Here is a 12,623-nt window from a genome sequence, read left to right on the forward strand (position 1 = left end):
GCCCTGGGCCTCCTGACCCTACTACAAGCAGAACAGCTCTCTGTTATTGTGGAAGTCTTGGGACTTTTTGTAAGATTCACTTGAAAAGGGATGAAACACATACAAAATCCGCTATCTGGGGAAGCAGGAAAAGAGAGCACTCTGTATGTGAACAGAACTAGCTGATACAAGCCCCGGCCTTCCATCCATTTCTCTAGCTGCTGCACTTCCTATTAAAAGGACTTTATTGGCCAGGCGTGGTGGTGGCTCACACCTGTAATAATCCCAGCACTTCGGGAGGCCAAGGCAGGCAGATCACGAAGTGAGGAGTTCGAGACCAGCCTGGCCAACATGGTGAAACCCCATCTCTACTGAAAATACAAAAATTAGCCTAGCATGGTGGCAGGCACCTGTAATCGTAATCCCAGCTACTCAGGAGGCTGAGGCAAGAGAATTACTTGAACCCGGGAGGTGGAGGTTGCGGTGAGCCAAGACCATGCCATTGCACTCTAGCCTGGTCGACAGAGCGAGACGCCATCTCAAAATAAACAAACAAACAAACAAGCTTTATTGAGATCACAATTCATATGCCATACAAATAACCCATTTAAATTGTATAATTTAGTGATTTTTAGTATAGTCACAGATCATGCAACCATCACCACAGTTTCACGATTTCATCACCTCCAAAAGAAATGCCCTACCCATTAGCACTCGCCATTTCCCACCACACTTCCCCTGCTCTAGGCTGCCACAATCTACTTTCTGTTTCTATGGATTTGACTGTTCTGGATATTTCATATTAATAGAATATATAAATGTGGTCTTTTATGACTGCTTTCTTTTATCTAGCATAAGGTTTTTCAAGGTTTATCCATATTGTAATGTGTAAGTAAGTACTTTTCATTGCTGAATAATACGTTATTGTATGGATGTGTCACATTTTATTTATCTACTCAGTAATTAGTGGATATTGGGTTCTATTTTTTATTTTAAATTATGCTGTCAAGAACATTTGTGTTCAAGTTTTTGTGCTTTAGATTTTTATTTCCCCCCGGGTATATACTTAGGAGTGGAATTGAAGGGTCATATGGAAACTATGTTTAACATTTTGAGGAACTGCCAGCCTCTTCTTAAGTGGATGATATGTGTAGACTTGCAGCTGGCCTCTTTACCACCTTTGCACCTCAGTTCAGTCTTTTCCAGCCCTGCATCCTGCCCTTCACCCTGCTCCCTCCAGGGTTACTTTCCTAAAATACCAGAAACCCTAGTGGTTCTCTTGTTACTTCGAAACGAATTGAAACTCCCTAACAGGGCATTTCAAGTTCTGCACAGTCTAGGCCCAGACTATGTTTATAATTTCATTTAATAGTAATTTCCAAGTTCTTTTGTAGATGTTTCATTATACAAGTCAGTGATTATTAAACTTCTTTTTGTTATGGACCCCTTTGAAAATCTTCCAATAGCCATATGTTTCTTGCTTCCTCAAAAAAAAAAATATATATGTATATATATATGCATGTATAATTATACTGACACAACAAACTTGGCATGTAACTTCGGAGAGCTTGTGATTGCTCTGACACCATTAGCAAACCGTGAAGTTCACCAACACATTGCCTGGGCATAATCTGAGTATTCTGTCTTTGTTCAAACTACTCTCTCACCTCTCTCCTCCCTTTTCTCCTGCCTTCCTCCTTCCTGCCGATTGCCTGATGAGAAGCTTTCTTGCTTTTTAGAGTACCTTTCAGAGAATCTACTGGAAAGGAAAGTGGTTTGGCTCCTTTTTCCACCATTGCTGCTCCGCAATTGTTTATGCAGTCCTGCAGCAGGGCCCTGAGGGAATTGAACAGAGAAGGCTAGCCTCTCTGAGAACTAGATGGTGAGTGCCGTGAAGACAGAGACTTTTGTTGGAATTGTCTTGGGCTGTGTATTTTATAAGGCTAGAATAGAGCCTGGCATATAATAGGCGTTCACTAAGTAGTCACTGAAAGAATGGGTAGGGAAGGGAATTGGGTCTGGAACCATCAGCTTTCTGGGATGGATGAAGCTATATAGTAGGGCCTAGGAGTAACAAGGGACCCATATGCAGATACTGGATGTTGGTTACTGGGAATGGAACAAGAGGTTAGAAGAGAGTTTTTAAAACAGATTAAGAGGATGTATTAGTTTTCTATTGCTGCTGTAACAAATTACCACAAACTTAGTGGTTTAAAACAACACAAATTTATTCTTTTGCAATTCTGAAGGTCGGAAGTCTGAAATCAATTTCACTGGGCTAAAGTCACGGTGTCACTAGGCTGTTTCCTCTGGAGGCTCTAAGGGGAGAATCCGTTTTCTTGCCTTTTCCAGCTTCTAGAAGTCACTTTTGTATCTTGGCTTATGAATTTTTCTGTCTTCGAAACCTACTGCTTACCATCTTCTCTCTGATTTCTACTTCTCTTCTGACTCTTATCCTCCTGCCCCTCTCTTATAAGGACCTCTATGATTACTTTAAGCCCACCTGGATAATCCAGGATGATTTTCCCATCTCAGTCTCATTTAATCACGTCTGTAAAATCACTTTTACCATGTTAGATAACATACTCACAGGACATGGACATTTTTGAGATGATGGACATAAGTAATAGACGTGTACATGGCCATAACTTAGCCTGCCACAGGGGGCTCTAAAAATAAACATGACGCCCTTTGTGTTTTTGCCAAGTGTGTCTGTGCCTTGCTCGGGGCTTCTTAATTGTGACATGACTTCTCCTCACAATGATTACACTAAGGCCAAGGACAGTATTTGCATGTAAAGAAATGTTCCACCACTTATCAGTTGCTGAGAACTGTTAGTTTTCCTTGGTTCATTTCTCTCCCACATGTAACTCACTGGGGAGGTACCAACACAAAGGATTTAAAAAGTTCTGTGCTGCATCCTCCTCTAATTTTGTCATTGGTAAGTACCTACTAAATTTTTAAAAAGTTGATAAGAAAGTGTTTACCTGTGATTCTGAGCAGATCTGGTATATGACAGGATTATGTTACACCTGCCCACCCAGACTTAATAGAAATACAGGATAGGAATGAGGCTTGCTGTCCTTGAACTGCATGAACTAGAAAATGAAGAAGCCTGCTGGTTTTATTTAAAAGACATGTGAATTCTATGAATTCATATAGGAGGGAAAGGCATTTTATTGCACTTTAAATGACGATTAATGTTAATGAGCATGTACCATGTGCCAGATCATGTTCTAGGCACTTAACATGTTTTAGCTCAGTCAGCGTGAGAACCTAATGAGATCATACCATTATATTCCCATTTTGCAAATAAGGAAATAAAGGCATGATGTGGGGATGTAAAATTGCCTACGGGTATATGGCTAATAAAAGAGGGAGCTGGGATTTGAACCCACGTGGTTTGGCTCCAGAGTTTTCACTTGTAACCAGTACCCTGCTGACATTTCCCAAAGAGGTGATGTGCATGGTACACAATTAGCCTAGCTAGTGCTACAGTATGTACAGTGTGGCAATCTGTGAAATGGACTTTGTCTGGAAGTGTATTCACTTATAGATATTATTATAGAGTTTACTCATGAGATAACAGATCCCATCTCACCAATATCGAAGGAAAAGGAAAGCATAAAGTTTGGGAAAAAGAGAAAGTGGAAAGTCTGGTCTTTGGTTTTGAGGAGGTGATTTGGAAACCTAATAAGCATACTTTCCCTCTTTTCATTCTTTTATTCTCACTACCTTTGATTTACAAGACCTTTTCTTCCTGGCATGCTTCCTTTTTCTCTTGGTTGCCAGTGGTCTTTCTTGGGCTGATCACTGTCTATAGCAGGACTGTTGGCCCTGTCTTCTCCACTGAGTTGTTTGTTTTGTTTTCATAAATGAATAATGGAAATTTATCATTTCCAAATCTACTTAAAATCAGGGCAAGGACTTGTTTACCCCATACATCTTATTCTTCTGATGCTTTGCTAATCCATGCTAATAATATTTAAAAAGAAAGTATTTTAAAGCCTTTGATTAAAGTTGAAGGGGAGGGTTGTGTGAAAGGGGTAAGCTGGAATCAGCTGCTTCATATGAGCTGGAGCAGGATTGGAAAATATCAGAAAGGAAGTGAAATTCTATTTCCCTCATGTAGACAAGCATCATTTTCCTTAGGATACTGTGGCTTAAGAAACTGACCTCTAGAGTTTTTCAAAATCCTGTACTCTGGTTCCATTTTTTGGTTTGTTTGTTTGTTTTGTTTTGTTTTAATGAAACTGATGGAAGCTATAGAAAGCATTTCTTTTTTTTAGGAAGACAGCTTTCGGGGGGCATATTTAATAAAGAAAACCTGAGATTCAAGGATTTGGGGCCCACCTTAAATGTTATTTTTACCATTGGCTGAATTTGGATGCGAAGTATCATGGGCGCTCCCTGAAAAGGAACTGGAAATGGTGCCCAAAGAGAAATGTGTTCTTTCCTGTACTGATTTTTATCCCAGAATGACCAGTCCACAATAGGAAAGGGGGCTTTGGCATGCAAAAGCTTTTTCATTTTACTTGACTTCATTCCAATATTCTGTAAATTCATTCTTCATGCAGTTTCCAAGCAGCAACTAAGAATCCACATTCTCCCAGTTTGTTTATAATTTATTATTTATACCCCAACTGCATCCATAAAAGGCTCAAGGAAACTTACAATAAAATACGTGTACTCAATGAGGCTGTTTAAGTGGGAAACAAAACAAGGCAAACAAGGCAGAGTTGAAGAGAGCAAGCATGCCTAGCCACTTCTGTTCGAGTTTCTGTGAGTGAGGATTAAACAGCAATACCCTTCTGGGCAGCTAAAATGGAAAGGTCACATAATTGGTTTTATAGCAATCGTATCCTGAAAGCAAATGTTCCTTAGAAGTCAAACCTTTCCTAGGATTTGAATTTTCAAGAATTTTTGCCAGGCAATGGATTAGCAAAACTGTTCTTGCAGATGCAAACCCTGCATGGAGGATGCTGTGTACGGAGTGTAAACTTCCACACGTGATATTTGCCAACCTGATTCTGACAGCTGGGAAAGCTTGCCTCCCCGCGGAGCTCACCCCCATCAGAAGTGATAGTTTAATGTGGTTACTAAATCATCCTGGTAGATACTTGCTTTGTATTTTTTTCTCATTGTTCTCCTTGGAAGAATGCACTTTAATAGTGGGGAAAGGAAGAATAATAGGGACCTAGTATTGATTCATTCAGTGTATCTATTGAGTGTTTACTCTTTGTTAGGCACTGGAGATCCCGGGGTGAACAGGCATACTTGTCTGTGTCTCCATGGTCATATATAAAATTAGGGGGCAGTTTTCATTAGACGGAAATTAATGGTTATATCCACATGAAAAATGTAATTATAAATTGAAAAGCTCTCCATAATAACCCAGAGCATCTCAGGCCCAAGCATTCACAGACTCTTTTCTCTTCTAAGGATGTTGTGGTAAGAGTGCTGGCATATGTTTTCTGTCATTCATTATCCCTATATCTGAGGAGTGTTATCCTCCTTTCTGGGAGAAATTAAAATATGGGTGAATGCATTTGAGTAGCACAGAAACAAAAGAATCAAGTCTGCAGGTGACCATGGGAACAAGTTCCTTTTTCTCCACTTTATTTCTGTGAAGCAAGTTCAAATGATAAATACTTTAAATGGTCATTTTTAGGCAAAAACTCAGTCTTAATAGTATTAGAATTGCAAGGTCTTTTTTTATACTGTTTTCCTATATTTTTATGGTCTTGTATATATTCCTTCTAGCAAATACATTATCAGTAAGAGGAAGGACTAAGTACGTCGGAGCCTTAACTGATACGGAAGAGTTGAGGGACACTTGGTTTTGTAGTCTCTCTGCCTCTCCCTCCCCGGGCTCCCACTCCACTCTCCTTCTCCTTCTTTGGGATTTGCCAGGTGCCTTGAACTAAAGGTGTCTGTGCAGAGCTGGATTTAAACCTAAGCAGGCTCTGTGTTGTGTGGTATTAAGGCTAAGAAAACCCTTTGATTCAAAGTCCTGAAAATACCCTTAGCTTGTGTCTTTTACCTCAGTCTCTTCTGCCATTTATCCAGGCTGATCTTTAAGGTTTAACAGGATGACAAGAATTGTTTAACAAAAATTATCCTAGAGATTTTAAGGATCAAACAGTAGCTATAAGAATGGGAACGAGAACTACCAGAGCATTTTTGTTTAGAGCTTTTTTTTCCCCTCATGTCCCAAACCACTTTTAATTTCTTATCCTCTTATTATCAATCCAGAGATAAAATTTCAGAAGAAAAGGCTAAAATAGAATGTGAGAAGACATATAGTCTGCTGAAAAGGAAATCTCTTGAGACCTTTACCAGATCAGGATGTAGGTAGGATATTTTCTGATTGAGAAGCAACTGTCCTATACTTTTGTCAAATCAACACATTTCCTATCACTGTTAGTCTCTGGTGAAGGATTCGTTGATGAGCTTCGTCTTCTTCAGCATTGATTTTGATGTGTTGTTAATGGCTGCCTGGAGTGTAAACTCTGCATGTAGGCAGAGTGCCAGACAGTTACTGATGCCTGCCATGGGTTAATGGCGGTGCGCTTGCCATGCTTTTACTCTCTCTGATCCAGTATGTCAAAAGAAACTGACGTCGACCTTCAGTGTCAATGTGACCACCAAAAAAATTCCAAATAAAGAAGCCCCAAATCTCACTTACTGGCAGCAGATATAAATTCATTTTGGTAGAGTACAGAACGTTCTGTATTAGGAAAGTATTTCCAGCAGCACATACTTTGCTGCCACTTATCTGGAATATTTCTTTGTTTAGTGAAGATATTTTATTATATAACAGCAACTTAGACATGTGAAACCTGCCTGGTATGTTGCAAGTCTCCAGCCTAAGTGAATATGACCTTCTCTGGTAGGATAATGCAGCCATTTAGATTGACAGCTCATTTAAGGGAGGGAGTCGTCCAGGAATGATTTCAGTTTGCTTTAGGCAGATGGATATTAATGAAGAAAAAGTACCTTGTAAGGATGCCATTCTGAGGAGGGCACGGGACAGCGGCATTGATTATAACCAGAGCTCCTTTTTTCCTGTGTTTCCAGAGCTAGAACGCTGAGTGTTGAGCTGCTTAGCCTCCCTGGCATCCTCCTGAATTGGATAGGGGAGGGGCTGGTCTGGCAGGTTTTTCAGAAAATGCAGCTGGCGTTGAAGAAACTCAGATTGGACTTGGTCTCACGTTAGTAATCCTAATTGAAGAAGTGTAAAGACTTGTGCTGGGAGTTTGTGTCTTCATAGGTGGCCCTTCCTGTACCTACTGCAGTTCTGGGAAACCAACTTGTGGTCAATTAAATATATGTTGACTTATCAGTGATAAAAGCAAGGTAGAGACTGACCACTTTAAAAGCAAGACAGAGACTGACCCAATTTGTGGGTATTACTCTCTTCGTAAAATAATAGAACAAAATTCTTTTACATGTTTCACCTTTATCATTTTCTATTTAAAACAATAAATTTCATTTGTTTATATATTCACTTATCAAATATTTGACTGTCTCCTATATTCCAGGTACTGTGGCCAGGTCTGGGTGTGTGTGTGTGTGTGTGTGTTTGTGTATACACATACTATATATACACACACACACACTATATGTATGTACACACACTATATATATATACACACACTATATATGTGTGTGTATATATGTATAGTAGTGAACACAACAGACATGGCCCCATCTTCTAGACCTTGCTAAGAGAGACAAAAGTAAACAAAAATTATAAAAGAATTAATTGCCATCATACAGGTACACTGAAGAAAAAGTATGGGGGTTTATGAAGTCATAGAACCAGAGAGCTTAGCCTATCCCAGTAGGGTCAGGGAAGGCTTCCTGGAAGAGATGAAATTTAATCTGACACATGAAGGATGAGTGGGATTCATGAGGCAAAAAGGGGAGCGAGAATAGGAGGGCCAAAATGAATAACCCCCAGAGGGCTTCACAGGGCACCCGTAAACCAGTATTTGATCACACTGTGTCAGCCAGGACCAGAGCACATTGCTGGCTGTGGTTCTCCTGATTATCTTTCTTGGAGGCTGAACCTAATATGGTTGCAGACCTGTCTGTTGTCTTCACATCTTGTCGTGGCGTGGATCTTACTGTGAACGTCTGCACTCTGTTGATTTCTGTAATTTATTTGCTGAGACCATTCAACATTAATCTTCTTGGAGAATGAGCTCTTTCCTTTCAGTTCCAGCTGCTACTCTTCTTGCTGGATGTCTTCGTTGAGGGCTGGCCAGTAGTAACAGGTGGGCAAGATCAGCCCCCTGCTGAGAGCTGAGACAGCAGGTGTTTTGGTTCAAACACAGGGTCTGGCTCTGGTTTCAAACTTAAGTTGTGACTTAAGCACTCTTTGCCTTGGTTTTCTTACCTGTAAAATGGGTATAATGACCATATCATAAAGCAGGCTCGCTGTTGGTTTTGTTTTTTCCTCAAAAATGTAGTGCCACATTTAAGATCATCACATAATAAAGCAACCACAAAAGGCCTAAAAAAAATCCCTGCAGTTTTAAAAAATGTTAGAAGAAAGCTTACTAGACCATAAGCAAGCTCCACATCAGGCTCTTTTTTCAAACCTGGGTTTTAGCTGAATCTTGAACCTCCTGGGAGGTTGGCCTTGTATGTTTGATAGGACCATTGTCTGCACAGCTGAGGAGCTCACCTGGGCAGACTGCAATCATTTAAAGCACTTATTTGAAGTATGGGTGTGAGTTTCCTTGTGATGGTGAGTTGACAGTCAAACAGGGCTAACTTGTGTTTCTGGTTAGGAGAGAATGTTTCTAGGCAGCTTTTCCTGGTCCACAGAAGGTTTCTCTTTAGGGGTGAGACTGGAAATGCTTTAGGGGGGAAAAAAAGATAAAGGTTGTATAACATGATTGGTTATAAAACATGAACATCTTGGTAATACTACAAAGAGGAAATAATGAAAGTATTACCCCAGAAAAAAATTCATAGAACTTAAATACGTATTTCCATTAAAAAGTTGTCCTCCCAGTAGGCCCAAATTATTTCATTCAAGTTTCATCCGGGGAACCAGAATACTTTTACTTTTGCTTCAGATTTGATTTGATTCACCAGCAGTCTTGGTTCCCGAAATCATACCTCATGTTTTAGAAATACTTTCTTGGTCTTTTTGTAGTTAGGTCACTTAGTAAAGTATGCAAATTTCCCAGAATAACCAGTAGATCATTTAACATAGAAAGCTTTAAAATATGTCTTAATTATGTCATTGTAAAAATACAAGATGGGTGGTTTGGTTTATATTGAAGTAAGTAACATAAACAGATATTTAATTAGTACCTTATTTTTAATATTGTGCTTTGGCAAAACTTTTACAGTGATAAATGAAATTTTCCTTTTAATTGAGAAAAGCCAAGTTACTGTTGTTTTTGGTTATATAGTTGCATTCCTTCAGGCTGGTAACAGTGTAAGCTAAAGACAAATTGTAAGAGATACTTGCCTCAAGATATTTATATCCTAGAATTACATGATAATGGCTTTATGGTTTCTTCTTTTTTCAATTTTCTTTGAACAATTTTCTATACATTTGCATTACAAAACAATTGTACAAATATTTCATATTTATGTGAAAACCAGCTAGAAATCAAGTAGTCTCAACTATACAGTACCTAGAATTCACGTTGCTCTGAATTCTCACAGATGTGTATTTTTAGCTGTCCATTAGACATCTCCAAGGCAAAATTAAATGGAGCTCTTCCTGCTTCTTCCCCCTCTTCCTGAATCTCTGTCTTCATTAATAGTTTAAGAACCCACTTTATTGCCCAGGTGGAAACCTTGACCAGAAATCTCAGCATCTTCCTTGACTTCCCATCTAACGAATTTCTTGAGTCTATTAATTTTATCTCCAGATTGTTACCCCACGCTGTGTCCTCTCTTGATTTTCCACTACTAGGCTGTATTGTCGACTTGCCCAGATTAGCCACCTAACCAGCCTGCTTGCCATCTGTCCCTCCCTGCTAGTAATCCGTCCTTGCTCTGCTCCAGTTTTCTCGGATTGAGTGATTTATTGGCTTCCACTGGTTTCTTATAGTCTGCAGATTAATCCCAAACTTTCCAGCACGCAGTCTAACCTTTGCAATTGAGCTCAAGCCTGCTCTGCAGTCTTCTTTCTATGCCCTTGTTCCTCCTAGAGTCTATACCTCAGCTCCACTGAACTTCCCAGTTTCCCCAACGAGACCCACGTTGCTTCCTCTGCCCATTGTGCTTCTTTCCCCTGCTCCCGTCATGTCATCCTTGGCAGTGATGATCCAGCTTACAGGTGTCCTCACCTGTGCTTACCGCGAGGGTGGTTACTCTGCCCTCTGGAGTTTTCTTTGTAGGCCTCTTTATTTTTACTCACCATACTTCTGACACCAAATGTGTGATTTTTTTTCTTATATCAACCAATTCTCTAACCCTCGAGACACCAATTGTGTGTCCTACATTTCCAGTCCTACAGTTTCAGTTCCGACATTAACCACCCTGAGTTTGCATCAGACTCCACAGGTTTAAGGTTTCAGCCCACAAAACTGCCCTCATTTAAGATGGCAGATGCAAACATTGGGTCCCCAGGTTACCCACACTTCTCTCCTACTTGGCTACGGAGTTGCAGGGGGATTTCCACAATCCACCACTCTTTCAGGCCCTGATGCTTTGCTAAAATGATTCACAGAACTCAGGAAGGTACTCTACAATTTCTGGTTTATTATATAGGGTACAACTCAAGAACAGTCAAATACAAAGATTGTTACAGGGCAAGGCTGGAGGGGGTGTAGGTACTGCAGACCACCTAGTCCCTCTCAGGGCCTGCTACCCTCCCAGCACCTCAAGGTGTTCATCGTCCCTCCCTAACCCCATCAGTTAAGGGTTATGATGGAGGCTCTGTTACGTAGCCATAATTGATTAAATCATCGTTCCTTGACAATTGAACTCAAACTCTTATGACTGGAGGTAGGCAGGCATGGCTAAAAGTTCCAACCCTGCAATCCTTGCTTGGTCTTCCTGGCCATGCAGAGAGCCATGCCGAAGCTATCTAAGGGCCCCCAGCTACCAGTCATCTCGCTGGCATACGAAAGACACTGCTATCACTCTGGAGATTCCAGGTATTTTGGGAGCTGTGTTCCAAGAACCAGGGATGAAGACCAAATACATATTATTTTATTATGCCACACCCGTGTTATAGATCCTCTATTGTAATTGGCTGCATGCCTCCCATCAACCACTCCACTGCGAGTGTTGGGAGGGAAAGGATCATTTCTTTTTTTTTTTTTTTTTTTTTATTTTTTTGAGACGGAGTCTCGCTCTGTCGCCCAGGCTGGAGTGCAGTGGCGCAATCTCTGCTCACTGCAAGCTCCGCTTCCCGGGTTCACGCCATTCTCCGGCCTCAGCCTCCCGAGTAGCTGGGACTACAGGCGCCCGCCACTGCGCCCGGCTAATTTTTTTCTATTTTTAGTAGAGACGGGGTTTCACCATGGTCTCGATCTCCTGACCTTGTGATCCGCCCGCCTCGGCCTTCCAAAGTGCTGGGATTACAGGCGTGAGCCACCGCGCCCGGCCGAAAGGATCATTTCTTACTCAATTTTGTTTAATGAACTAACCTCTCCTTGGTACATAATTCAGCTTCTTCTGTTTTGGTTCAGGTATTATGCTATCATTTCTCTACACACTCTCAAACACACACACACACACATACCCACACCCCCACACCCATACACATACTACTGCACAGTGTGGTTAAAATTCCACCGATAGATATATACCCCAGAGACTTGAAAACAGACACACAAATAGATATTCGTATGCAAATGTTCATAGCAGCATTATTCCAGGTAGCCAAAAACTAGAAACTACCCAAGTCTCCATCAGCAGATGAATGGATAAACAATGGCTATCTATATGACATATATAATTATATATACCATATATATGTATATTATAGATACATACATTTGTTTGTATGTATATATTTAGGTGACCCTAAATTGCTATCTATTTATACACTAAATCTGGTAACACTGGCCGGGTGTGGTGGCTCACACCTGTAATCCCAACACTTTGGGAGGCCAAGGTGGGTAGATCAGTTGAGGTCAGGAGTTTGAGACCAGCCCAGTCAATATGGTGAAACCCCATCTCTACTAAAAAATACAAAAATTAGCCAGGCATGGTGGCACATGCCTGTAATCCCAACTACTCAGGAGGCTGAGGCAGGAGAATCACTTGATCCTGGAAAGCAAAGATTGCAGTGAGGTGAGAGATAATGCCAGTGCACTCCAGCCTCGGTGACAGAGTGAGGCCCTTTCTCAGAAGAAAGAAAGAAAGAAAAGAAAGAAAGGAAAGCAAGAAAGAGAGAGAGAGGGAGGGAGGGAGAGAGGAAGGAAGGAAGGAAGGAAGGAAGGAAGGAAGGAAGGAAGGAAGGAAGGAAGGAAGGAAGGAAGGAAGGAAGGAAGGAAGAAAGGAAAGAGAGATGAAGGGAGGAAGGGAGAAAGGAAGGGATTGGAGGGAGGAAGGGAGGGATTTAAATACCATGTATATTATCAGGTTTAAAATAATATGATTTTTATTTTGACTAACATATAGTGTTAGATTTATTTCAGACTGTTGTTTTGTTTTTT

At 40.7% G+C, this 12,623-nt stretch overlaps 1 protein-coding gene across 2 annotated transcripts in view; it reads left to right on the forward strand.

Moving 5' to 3' along the window:
- Positions 1–12,623, forward strand: part of ARHGEF26 (Rho guanine nucleotide exchange factor 26) — a 137,984-nt gene that overhangs the window by 56,541 nt on the left and 68,820 nt on the right. The gene's annotated exons all lie outside the window — the stretch shown is intronic.

Source organism: Macaca mulatta, chromosome 2, assembly GCF_049350105.2.
Source record: "Macaca mulatta isolate MMU2019108-1 chromosome 2, T2T-MMU8v2.0, whole genome shotgun sequence".
NCBI lineage: Eukaryota > Metazoa > Chordata > Mammalia > Primates > Cercopithecidae > Macaca > Macaca mulatta.